This window comes from Cebus imitator, unplaced genomic scaffold, assembly GCF_001604975.1.
Source record: "Cebus imitator isolate Cc_AM_T3 unplaced genomic scaffold, Cebus_imitator-1.0 Scaffold877, whole genome shotgun sequence".
NCBI lineage: Eukaryota > Metazoa > Chordata > Mammalia > Primates > Cebidae > Cebus > Cebus imitator.
Window position 1 is genome coordinate 73,437 of NW_016108192.1, and position 11,777 is coordinate 85,213.

The 11,777-nt window shown below is 40.8% G+C and overlaps 1 long non-coding RNA gene across 2 annotated transcripts; it reads right to left on the reverse strand.

Annotated features, from left to right (window-relative positions):
- Window positions 1-1,182: 1,182 nt before the first annotated feature.
- Window positions 1,183-8,827, reverse strand: LOC119469831. Of its 2 annotated transcripts, none has more exons than XR_005198680.1 (3): window positions 8,618-8,827; window positions 5,382-8,030; window positions 1,183-3,053 (listed from the first exon to the last, which is right to left on the reverse strand). It is a non-coding gene; the product is annotated as an uncharacterized LOC119469831 (long non-coding RNA). The 2 variants fall into 2 exon arrangements; XR_005198681.1 differs by having other exon boundaries at window positions 8,562-8,827.
- Between the last annotated feature and the right edge of the window lie 2,950 nt (window positions 8,828-11,777).

Sequence of the window (11,777 nt, forward strand, 5' to 3'; positions counted from 1 at the left end):
CAGGGGTTTAAACTCAATTAGAGTTCCTTGAAGTCAATGGTCACTTAGCCAATGGAGAATATTATCCACCTCAAGAGTAACAGGTCTAAACCACTGTATATCAGCCCACAGGAGTCTAACAAAACTGGTGAATCTACGATAAAGACAGAATCACATATAGGATTGACAGACAAAGGATGGGTGCCCCCCAGATGGGAGACCAGACTCATGCCTGCCCGGTCACATGTCCCCAGAGGAATGTTTCAGAGCATCTTGGGTAAGGTGTACCCGTATAAACCCCGGGCCTAGTCACCTCAGAATTTTCAGTCCTGAGATGAATCGCTATTATGCCTTATGAAGTCCCCATAAAACCACAGGTGAAGGCCCATACAAGCCCTGTAGCCTTCCAGCTGTGGGACTACATATATACACACTCACTCTCTCACTCACACCAAGGTTATGGAAAACAATCGAAAACTAAATTACCCGAGCCTCCATTGAGGCAACCTGAGCCTCCAGTGATGTCTCACGATAGGCTTGCCTGGTCAGAGTTGCAATGACCGCGTCCAGTCCCCCAACTCAGGCCCCCCGATGGACTGGATCCCTGATTTCCAGACCTGACTTATCTCCGCAGGTTCTCGGGACCCTGAGGAATTTCAGGTGAATGTCGGGGGGGGGCAGTCTACCGTCCTCCATGGGGCCAGAACTCTGGGGCCCTGGAACGTCTCAGGGGGCGCCTCCCCTAGAGGTCCCTGAGGTGGGAGCAGCCTCCCAGGTGAGACTCTGAGAAGGCTTTTGTCTGGTGATGGACCAAGATAAATCTTGGTGGGACCTCCAAAATGTTGTGCTGGAGTGAGCATAGAAAGTCACACCAAGACAAAAGTATGCTAAATTGCAGGGTCTTTATTGCCGGTGGCCATGTAGGACTCGAGTCTCTCCAACTCGTGGCCCCAAAAGGAGCGTATCAAGACCTTTTATACCTATAAACCACCTCGGGGTGAGGCTGAGGGGCAGGGGTGTGGGTGAGGGGCTTCAGACATTCCAAGGGCCAGTGGATTCTGTAAATCACCTCCTGGGTGGAGATGAGGGTGAGGGGCTTCGGACACTCCAAGGGCCAGGGGACTTTGGACATTCCGATTGTTACTTAAGTGGTCACAGAAGTCAAGATAAGCATTAGTTTACACAGTGTCTTGGTATGGGTGGAAATTACAGACTTTATTTATTACAAGCCTCAGGAGCCAAGATAGCATGGATTTGGGCTGCTTACCTGTCACATCAGGGTTACAGAGAGCAGTTTCAACAGAAAGCCAAGGTATGGTTGAGGTATGCAGTTTTATGAGACTTTTACCACGTCACAGGGTCATGTGTTTGTTTTAATTTGCTAAGGTGACCATAACAAAGTACCACACGCTGGGTGACTTAAACAACAGAAATGTATTGTGTCACAGTTCTGGAGGCTGGAAGTCAAAGGTGATGGTGTTGGCAGTGCTGATTTCTTCTAAGGCTTCTTTCTTTGGCTTGTAGATGTGTTCTCTCTGTGTCTTCATATGGTCATTCTTCTGCATGTCTGTATCCTAATCTTCTCTTTTTATAAGGACACCAGTCATATTGAATTAGGGCCCACTCATATGTCCTTATTTTACTAATGACCCCCTTAAAGACCTCTCCAAATGCAGTCACTTTCTGAGTTAGTGAGGTTTAGAACATCAACATGCCAATTTTGAGGGGATACAATTTAGCCCATAACAGTCTATATTATCCTGAGATTTCATTTTCTAAAGAATAAAATAGAGTAAATCTCTTTTGCTTGACTCTGTCTCTTGATACTCTGAAATTTTGTTCTTGCAATAAGAAGAAAAAAAAAAGGTGAACCAAAGCGTGGTATCACACAGAAGGTAAGCCCTCCTTAACTCTGGCTGCCCCAAGACCCAGTGCTGTGTCCTACCTGAAAGTCTTGCTCCATTCTAGCGACCCCTGTTCCAGCTTTTCAACTGGAAAGAGGCTTCTTTCACGAGGAAACAACTTCTCCTGCTGTGCAAGCTTCTTTTCTTTGTACTTGGAGGACAAACAGTTGATGTAACAAAAAGAACATATTTGTTAAATTTTTGTAGTAATCATTTTTACTTATCAAAACCCCATATTTTCATGAATATGTTGGCCTCATTTTGGCAGAAGGAACATGACAACGGACCTCTTAAGGCAGAGTGACTCTAGGCCTTTCCATGGGATTCAGTTTCTGCCATGGTGGCTGAATGGAGAGCTTTTCATGTAGGATTTAGTCTTTATAGTGAACCCTGCTGTTTGGGCAGCAGGTTTGGCTCTGGAAGCTTGAAGGTTAGGCAGGAGTGCGATCTGCCTCCTCATTCAAGAGGTCAGGGTAGAGCAAGTGTTTGTTCAGGGTGCAGTGAGTGAGGGTAGAAGAAGTGACAGAGCATTCTTTCACCTTTTGTGGCATGCATGCATCCAAGTCTCTGGTGTTTTAAATAATTGAAACAGACCTGGACCCCTTATCTGTAAAGCAGAACTATGGAGGAGGGAAGCATATTATCCCTGCTACTGGAGAGATCACTGAAGAGAGACTTGTGGGTCCCCATTTTATCAAAAATGACATAAAATTTCATCAAAATAAAGTGACAGTGTGGCTATAGATGGGGCTATATTTAGAGCTTCAACTCCACATCTGCTTCCTAAGACACTGTTCTTCCCCAGGATATTATAGAGTCACAAAGCTTAAAATTGAGGGATAAAGCTTGATGGTGTTCTTCCATTTTGGCAGATAGGATGTTTTGGATTCCATGTATTTTTCCAAGAGGGCTTCAAAAATATCTTCCATCACACTTGGTTTTCTTTAGTTTGACTCACCATTTCCTCACCGAGAGGTAAGGTCTCTCCACCCCCTTAAACACGAGCAGATCTGATATCTGCATTAGCCAATAAAATATGACAAAAGTGTGGTTGTGTCAGTTCTGGGGACTGCTGTTAACCATCCTGCTTGCATCTGGTTCCTTCCACTTCAATCTCTAAACCATGTAAAACTCTCAGGCCATCATCTAAGTCCAGCCAACACACGAACCCTATGAGAGATCATAAAAAATTCTTAGTTGGGTGGTTACCAGAGGATGGAAAGAATACTAGGAGATGGGGAGGAAGTAGGGATGGTTAGTTAACAGGTACTAAAAAGTAGTTAGAAGGAATGAATAAGACCTAGTATTTGCTAGCACAACAGGATGGCTGTAGTAAAAAATAACTTAATTGTACATTTAAAATAACTTAGAGTATAATCAGAGTGTTTGAAACACAAAGGATAAAATGCTTGAGGGGATGGATACCCCATTGATACTGATGTGATTAGTATACATTGTATGCCTGTATCAAACTATCTCTTGTAACCCATTAATGTATATGCCTACTGTGTACCCACAAAAGTTAAGAAGAAAAATATATATTTTAAAATAAGAAAAAAATTCTTAGTTACTATTTTGATGAATATCTTTTCTATCCTTCCACTTTCAACTTGTGTGTGTTCTTAGATTCAAAGTGAGTATCTTATAGCCAGCATATGGTAAGATTCTTTTTATTCTATCCATTGTGATAATCTCTGAGTTCTGATTGTGGAGTTTAATACATTTACATTTAAAGTAGTTACTGATAGGGAAGGACTTAATTCTGTAATTGTGATGTTAGTTTTATGCATGTCTTATAGCTGTTTCCTCCCTCATCTCCTTCAGTCCAACCTTCCTTGTGTTTAGTTGATTTTTTTCTAGTGATATGTTTCAATTGCATTCTCACTTTCTTTTCTGTATACTTTATGTATATTTTCCTTGTGATTACTGTGGTATTACATGTAACAATATAGTTATAACAATCTTGAATTGAAAACAACTTAAATCAAGTATGAAAACTCTGCTTCTTTACGTTTTTTTCCACCCCTCGTTTTATGTTATTAATATCACAAATTACACCTCAGAAGGCTGGCAGGCTGGAAAGACACAGCGTTGTAGTCTTCAGTCTAAAATCCATAGGTCAGGCTGGCAGACTGGAAACCTAAACTGTAGTTGCTACTGTCATCTTGAGGCAGAATTTTTTCTTCTCTTGAAAGTCTCACATTTTGCCCAAAGGCCTTCAACTGATTCAAAAAGTATTACTCACATTTTTGAGGGTAATTTCCTTTTCATAAAATCAACTGAGGCTGGGCCCAGCAGCTCACTCTTATAATCCTAGAACTTTGGGAAGCCGAGGTGGGTGAATCACCTGAGGTCAGGAGTTTGAGACCAGCCTGACCAACATGATCAAACACTGTCTCTACTAAAAATACAAAATTAGCTGGGAGCCTGTAATCTCAGCTACTCTGGAGGCTGAGGCAGGAGAATTGGTTGAACCCAGGAGGAGGAGGTTGCAGTGAGCCGAGATCGTGCCATTGCCCTCCAGCCTGGGTGACAAAGTGAGATTTTAACTAAAAAAAAAAAAAAAAAAAGAAAAAATCAACTGACATCAGATTTTAACCACAACTGCAAAATATTATCATAGCAACGTATAAATTAGTGTTTGATTAAATAAGTAGGTACTATGGTTTAGTCAAATTGACAAATAAGACCAACCATCCCAGTCCATGCTTGTGAACTTGGCACCCATAAACGTTTTTCTTACTTCGTCTCCAAATAAAAACGATTATAAAATCATACTTTTGTCAAAGATGATACAGCTATCTTGTATCGAACTAAAAACACACTAACACTTTCCTCAGAAAAAGATTCATACTGAATATGTGATATGTACTCTTCTCTTTGATAAACTGTAACCTAAATACCTTGTTTAATAAAAATTAAACCATCATTAATAAAAAAAACTATTATTAGCACATCCTATATTTTATTACAAGATGATAAGGAAATGATGAAAACAAAGGGATTTGCTTAATACATGTATGGATACATACACACAGACATAAATATCATTATAAAAACATAAGGAAGTAATGCTCATAACATTTACCATCTTTATTTCTGTAACTGGTCACATGGTTATAGCTGGTTATGTATTTATTTATTTATTTGTTTATTTATTTGAGACAGGGTCTTGTTCTGTTGCCCAGGTTACAGTGCAGTGGCATTACCTCAGCTCACTGCAACCTCCACCTCCTGGGCACAAGTGATCCTCCTACCTCAACCTCTCAAGTAGCTGGGACTACAAACACACCACCAAGCCTGACTAGTTTTCTGTATTTATTTCCATAGAGATGGAGTTTCAGCATGTTGCCCAGGTTGGTCTCACTTTCCTAGACTTAAGCAATCTACCCACCTCAGCTTCCCAAACTGCAAGGATTACAGGCATGAGTCACTGTGCCAGTCACAACTAGTATTTATAAATAGTTTTTCTCACTAACTATCCCATATTTCCATTACCTTCAGCAAGTCCCTCAGCTGACCAGATTTCTTTTCTTGCTTGGGCAAATCAGACATTCATTCTGGTTATGAATCATTAGTAGTCCTGCCTGACTTGGGCTGTTGTAGTTTTTATTTACTTTAATTATAGGGCAGTGTATGACTAAGAGATGCTCTAAAAGATCTCCTGTATTCCATAGTCTTGTTTGCTGCCATTGTGTAGTAGCAGACCAATTTCCTTCTGAGGTCCAGGACCAATAACCCCAGACAGTGCAGTAACTCCTTTCTTTGTCTGTTGATTCAGAAGCATGAGGAGCTGAAGGGGCTGGGTGGCTGTCTTAGCTTCCAGCTCAGTGGAATCATTTCTGTGTCTCCTCAGGGGGCATTCCTCCCTTTAGAAAACCTCTAGACCCTCAGTACATAAGGTTGTGGGGACAAAAGGCAAATATTTTGCAAATGGATCTCCATGTGTAATAGTGAATCTTGTGACTCCCATTTCTATTTGGTAACTTCTGGACACACGCATCTTTGCAATGGGATGAAGAGACCATATAATGGATGCTGATTTAGAGCGTATGCAACTTCTGGAGAACATTGCCAAAAACCCGCAGGTTATTGCCACCTGGCTGACACTGTAACTTCATGATCAAAAGGCCATACTGCCCTTCTATGAAACCAGCTGCTTCAGGATGATGGAGAACACAAGAAGACCTGTGAATTTCCTTAAGTTTGGACCCATTGTGGCATTTAATTTTCTGTGAAATAAATTGTTGGATTCCAAGCAACACGGTGTAGGATACCATAGGGAAGATATGGCATTCTAAAGTCCACGAATATTGTTTTGGCAGAAGCACTACTTGCAGGGAAAATAAATTTGTATCCAGAGAAAATGTCTGTTCCAGGCAGAATAAGCCCCTGCTTCTTTCACAATGGTAACTGTTCAATGTAATCAACCTGCACCAGTAGCTGGCTAATCACCTCCAGGAATGGCATTATATTGGAGACTCAGTGTAGGTTCTGCTGATGGCAGATTTGGTACGTACCCAGCAGTGGTTGTAGCCAGGTGGGCTTTGGTGAGTAGAAATCTATGTTACTGAGCCCACGCATGATCTCCACCTGTACCACCATGGCCGTTTTGTTCATGAGTTCACTAAGCAAAGAGGATGACAGGTATACAAACAATGAGTCATCCTATCCACTTTATAAAACCTCCCCTGCTGAGGTCACCTTTTGGAATTAGTCATATAAGAGATATCTGCCCATTTTTTGCACATTTAGAAAGGTCTATCAACATACTTTATCCCCAGAACCTCTTGCCAACAATTTTCCAATCATGTTCTTTAAAATTCTCTGATCATCCATCAAGCCATTGGCTATAGCCTATAAACCCATATACAGTCACATCTGTGTTCATTTCTCTTTTGAAGCAAAATTAATAACCAGCTACACTACTCAAAGTTCTGTCTACTGGGAATATCTCCCTTCAACACAATTCTTCAGGATGTCCCTGAAGAGATGTCTGCATACTATAAAGAACTATCTATCCACAGATCTTAGTTTTCCCTTCCTGAGTCAACTAATTTTAAGGAACTCTCCTATGATGCATTAGGTACAGGCTATGGGAGAAAGGTAATGTAGCAGAACTGGGAGCCATGAGCATGTGGGACATTTCCTGGTGTCATTTAATTGTGCCTTCAGGGCTTCCTTCAACCTGATCTCCTGTATACCTGTTCCTCTAGCTGATGGAGTGCTGCTGTGCACACTCAACATTATGGCTTGTGTGTCAGACAACACCCAATTAATGATGGGTAGCTCAGGTCACATGGCCATTTGGTGGCCCATAGTGACTCATTCAGTCTCTACTAAGGCCCAGTTGTAAGCCGAAAGCTTTTCTCAAAGGGAGAGTTGTTATCTGCAGAGGGTGGCAGGGCATTTCTCATGGCTTCCAGTCCTGCCACATTACCTTTTCTCTCCTAGCATGCATCTAAAATTATTCTCTGTGATTCACTTACAGGAGGCTGCCAAAGTCTCCAAGTAGGTCTCTGTCTGCCTCTGTCAATTCAGTCTCTGTTGGATCCACTGGATCATTTTATTCAAGTGGCAGAGCAACTTGCACAGCATCCTGGACCTGTTGCAGAGCCTTCTTATGTTCTGGGCCCCACTGAAAACTAGCAGCTTTTCAGGTCACTCAGTAAATGGGCTAGAGTAGCACACCCAGATGAGGAACATGCTGCCTCTGAAATGACAGTGCAGTGGGTATTGTGCCTGCTTTTTGGCTGTAGGAGGAGCCAGATGCAACATGTTATCCTTCACCTTAGAAGGACTATCTTAATGTGCCCCCATCACTGGACCCCTAGAAATTTCACTGGGGGGGGGCTCCTGATTTTTATCAGATAAATTTCCTATGTTCTGACACACAAATTTATTTCTAATACATCTAGAGTAGTTGCTTCTTCTTGTTTACTAGATCCAGTCAGCATAATGTCATCCATGGAATGGGTCAGGGCAGTGTCTTGTGGATGGGAAAGTTGATTAAGTTTCTTGCAGACTAAATTATAATATAGAGCTGCAGAACTGCAGAGTTGATATATCCCTGCAGTAGGATAGTGTATGTGTATTGCTGGTCTTGGCAGTTGAAAGTAAACTTTCTTGTACTCTTTATTAGTGGACCTGGGAAAAAAAGCAGTTTCCATATCAACAGCCGCATACCAGGTAACAGGAGACGTCTTAATTTGTTCAAGTAATAAAACCACATCTGGCACAGTAGCTGCAATTAAGGTCACCATTTAAATTTATTGTTCTCAATCAACATCTTTAAGATTCCTCTGTTTTCTACACTGATCAAATAAGTGAGATGAATTTGCAGCTGATGGGAATTGTTTTGGCTGCATATTTTAACCCTTTTGATGATGGCACTAATCTCTGTACCTCCTCCAGAAATACAGTATTGCATTTGGTTTACTATTTTTCTAAATAAAGAGTTCTACTGGATTCCACTTATTGATTTTCACCTTCTCTCATGGGGAGGAATGATAGGTGCAAGTCAATGCAGCACTTTCAACTGAAACATCCAGGTACTTGCATTGTGATTAATCAAGGAAACATTTCAACTCATGGAGCTTTAGATACTCCAGGTTTCTAGCTTCCTGGCAAAAGTAACTGCAACTCTGGCAAAGTGGGAGGTTAGATCCCCATACATACCCCCAGGAAAGAGGCTGAATTCACAGGGCCAAACAGTGATGATCTGCAGGCCTCACCTCCATATGGCTTCACAGGATGAGATTCTTTTGGCTTAGAATTCCAGCCACTTGCAGCAGTGTTGAGCTTACATGGGACAGAGCTCCTCAGGGAGGGGTGGGCCCCCAACTTTGCTGTTTGGGTGACTGTGCCATTCCAGTCTTCGAGCTTCAGTGTCCAAGGCAACCAGGGATCAATGTGGACTCCCAGCACAGCATAGCTGCTCTGTAAAAAACATGGCCAGACTATGTTTTAAAACAGGTCCCCAAAGCTATTCCTTCTGACTGGGCAAGATCTCCCAACCAAGGTCTCCAGCACCTCCTTCAGGTGTATTTGGGCTGGTAATAAGCCTGTACTTCCCTGAGACAGAACTCCCAGANTGCCATTCCAGTCTTCGAGCTTCAGTGTCCAAGGCAACCAGGGATCAATGTGGACTCCCAGCACAGCATAGCTGCTCTGTAAAAAACATGGCCAGACTATGTTTTAAAACAGATCCCCAGTGCTGTTCCTTCTGACTGGGCAAGACCTCCAAACCAAGGTCTCCAGCACCTCCTACAGGTGTGTTTGGGCTGGCAATAAGCCTGTACTTCCCTGAGACAGAACTCCCAGAGGAAGGGGCAGACTGCCATCTCTGCTGTTACATAACCTTCACTGGTGATACCTCCAGATACTGGAAAATCTGAGGGAACTGCAGACTGGAACAGGCCCCCAGCAAACTGCAGCAGCCCTACAGAAAAGTGTCCAGACTATTAAAAGACAAAAGAGGAGAAAAACAAAACCCATTCAAAAGTCAGCAAACTCAAGGATTGAAGGTACATAAGCCCACAAAGATAAAAAAGGATCGGCACAAGAATGCTGAAAATGAAAAAGCTAGCAAGGGTTCAGAACCAGGCTAAGGCTGAGATGGCTGAAACAACAGAAGTAGAATGCAGAATATGGATAGGAATAAAGTTCACTGTGCTAAAGGAGTACACTGTAACCCAATGCAAGGAAGCTAAAAATCATGACAAAACATTGCAGGAGCTGAATGACAAAATAGCCAGTCTGAATAAGATTCTTTTCAGACAAACAAATGCCAAAGGAATTCATTACCACCACCACTTGTCTGCATTACAAGAACTCCCGAAGGAAGCACTAAATATGGAAAGGAAAGACAGTATGTATCAAAAGACAGTTACCAGCCACGACAAAAACACACTGAAGTACACAGACTAATAACACAATACAAACCCATACATATCAATACTAACCTTAAATGTAAATGGGCTAAATGTCCCATTTAAAAGACACAGAGTGGCAAGCTGGATAAAGAACCAAGACCTATCAGTACGCTGTCTTCAATACCCTCATTTCACATGCAATGACACATAGGCTTAAAATAAAGCAATGGAGGAAAATTTACCAAGCAAATGGAAAGCAGAAAAAGCCAGGGTTGCAATCCTAGCTTCTGGCAAAACAGACTTTAAGCCAACAATGATAAAAAAAAGACAAATAAAGGTGTTACATAATGGTAAAGGGTTCACTTCAACAAGGAGACCTAATTATCTTAAATATATATGCATCCAATACAGGAACACACAGATTCATAAGGAAAATTCTTAGAGACCTTCAAAGAGACTTACAATCTCACATAATAATAGTGAGAGACTTTAATTCCCAAATGACAACATTAGATCATCAAGACAGAAAAATTAACAAAGATATTCAAGACCTGAACTCAGCTCTGTATCAAATGGACCTGATGGATAGCTACAGAAGGCTCCACTTCAAAACAACGGAATATATATTTTTCTCATTGCCACATGGCACTTACTCTAAAATCGATCACACAGTCAGAAGTAAAACACTCCTCAGCAAATGCAAAATAACTGAAGTCGTAACAGTCTCTTGGACCACAATCTAATCAAATTCAAAATCAAGAATAAGAAATTTACTCAAACCATACAATTGTATAGAAATTGAGTAACCTGTTCTTGAGTGACTTTTGGGAATATAATGAAATTAAGGCAGAAATCAAGTAGTTATTTGAAACTAATAAGAACAAAGATACAATGTACCAGATGGCTGGTGAAAAGCTAAGGCAGTGTGAAGAGGGAAATGTATACCAGTAAATGCCCATATCAAAAAGTTAGAAAGATCTCAAGTCAACAACCTAAAATCACAACTAAAAGAACTTGAGAATTCAGAATATGGATAGGAATGAAATTCGCTGAGCAAACATATCCCAAGGCTAGCAGAAAACAAAAAATAACCAAAACACAAAATTTAACAAGGTATTATCTCCTTAAGGAGACAGAGACAAAAAAAAAATCAAAACATCAGGGAACTGAGAAGGTTATTTTAAAAAATCTAAAAAAAATAGACCACTAGCTAGATGAATAAAGAAGAAAAGAGAAAAAATTCAAATGAACACAATCAAACAATAAGAAGAACATTGCCACTAACTTCACAGAAATATGAGCAACCACCAGAAAATATTATAAACACGTCTATGCACATAAACTAGAAAATCTAGAAGTGGATAAATTCCTGAACACATACACATCCCTGCCCCCCAAGACTGAACTGGGAAGAAATTGAATCCCTGAACAAATAATGAGTTCTGAAATTCAGGCAGTAATAAACAGCCTAGCAAACAAAATAAAGCCCAGAACCAGATGATTGACAGGGGAATTATATTAGATGTGCAAAGAAGAGATGATACAATTCCTACTGAAACTATTCCCAAAAAAATGAGGAGGAAAGACTCCTCCCTAAATCACTCTATTAGGCCAGTACCATCCTCATGCCAAAATGTGGCAGAGATGCAACAAAAAACAAAAAAAGAAAACTTCAGGCAAATATTCTTGATGAACATTGATACAAATTCCTCAACCACATGCTGGCAAATGGAATTCAGAAGCACATCAAAAAGCTTATCCACCACAATCAAGCAGGTTTCATCCCCAGGATGCAAGGTTGGTTCAATATATGCAAATCAATAAATGTGATTCATCACATAAACAGAATTAAAGACTAAAACCACATGATTATCTCAGCAGATGCAGAAAAGGCTTTTGATAAAATTCAACATCTATTCATGTTTAAAAAGACTGTCAATAAACTTGAGTATTGAAGGAACACACCTCAACATAGTAAAAGCCATCTATGATCTATGACGAACCCAGGCCAACATCATAC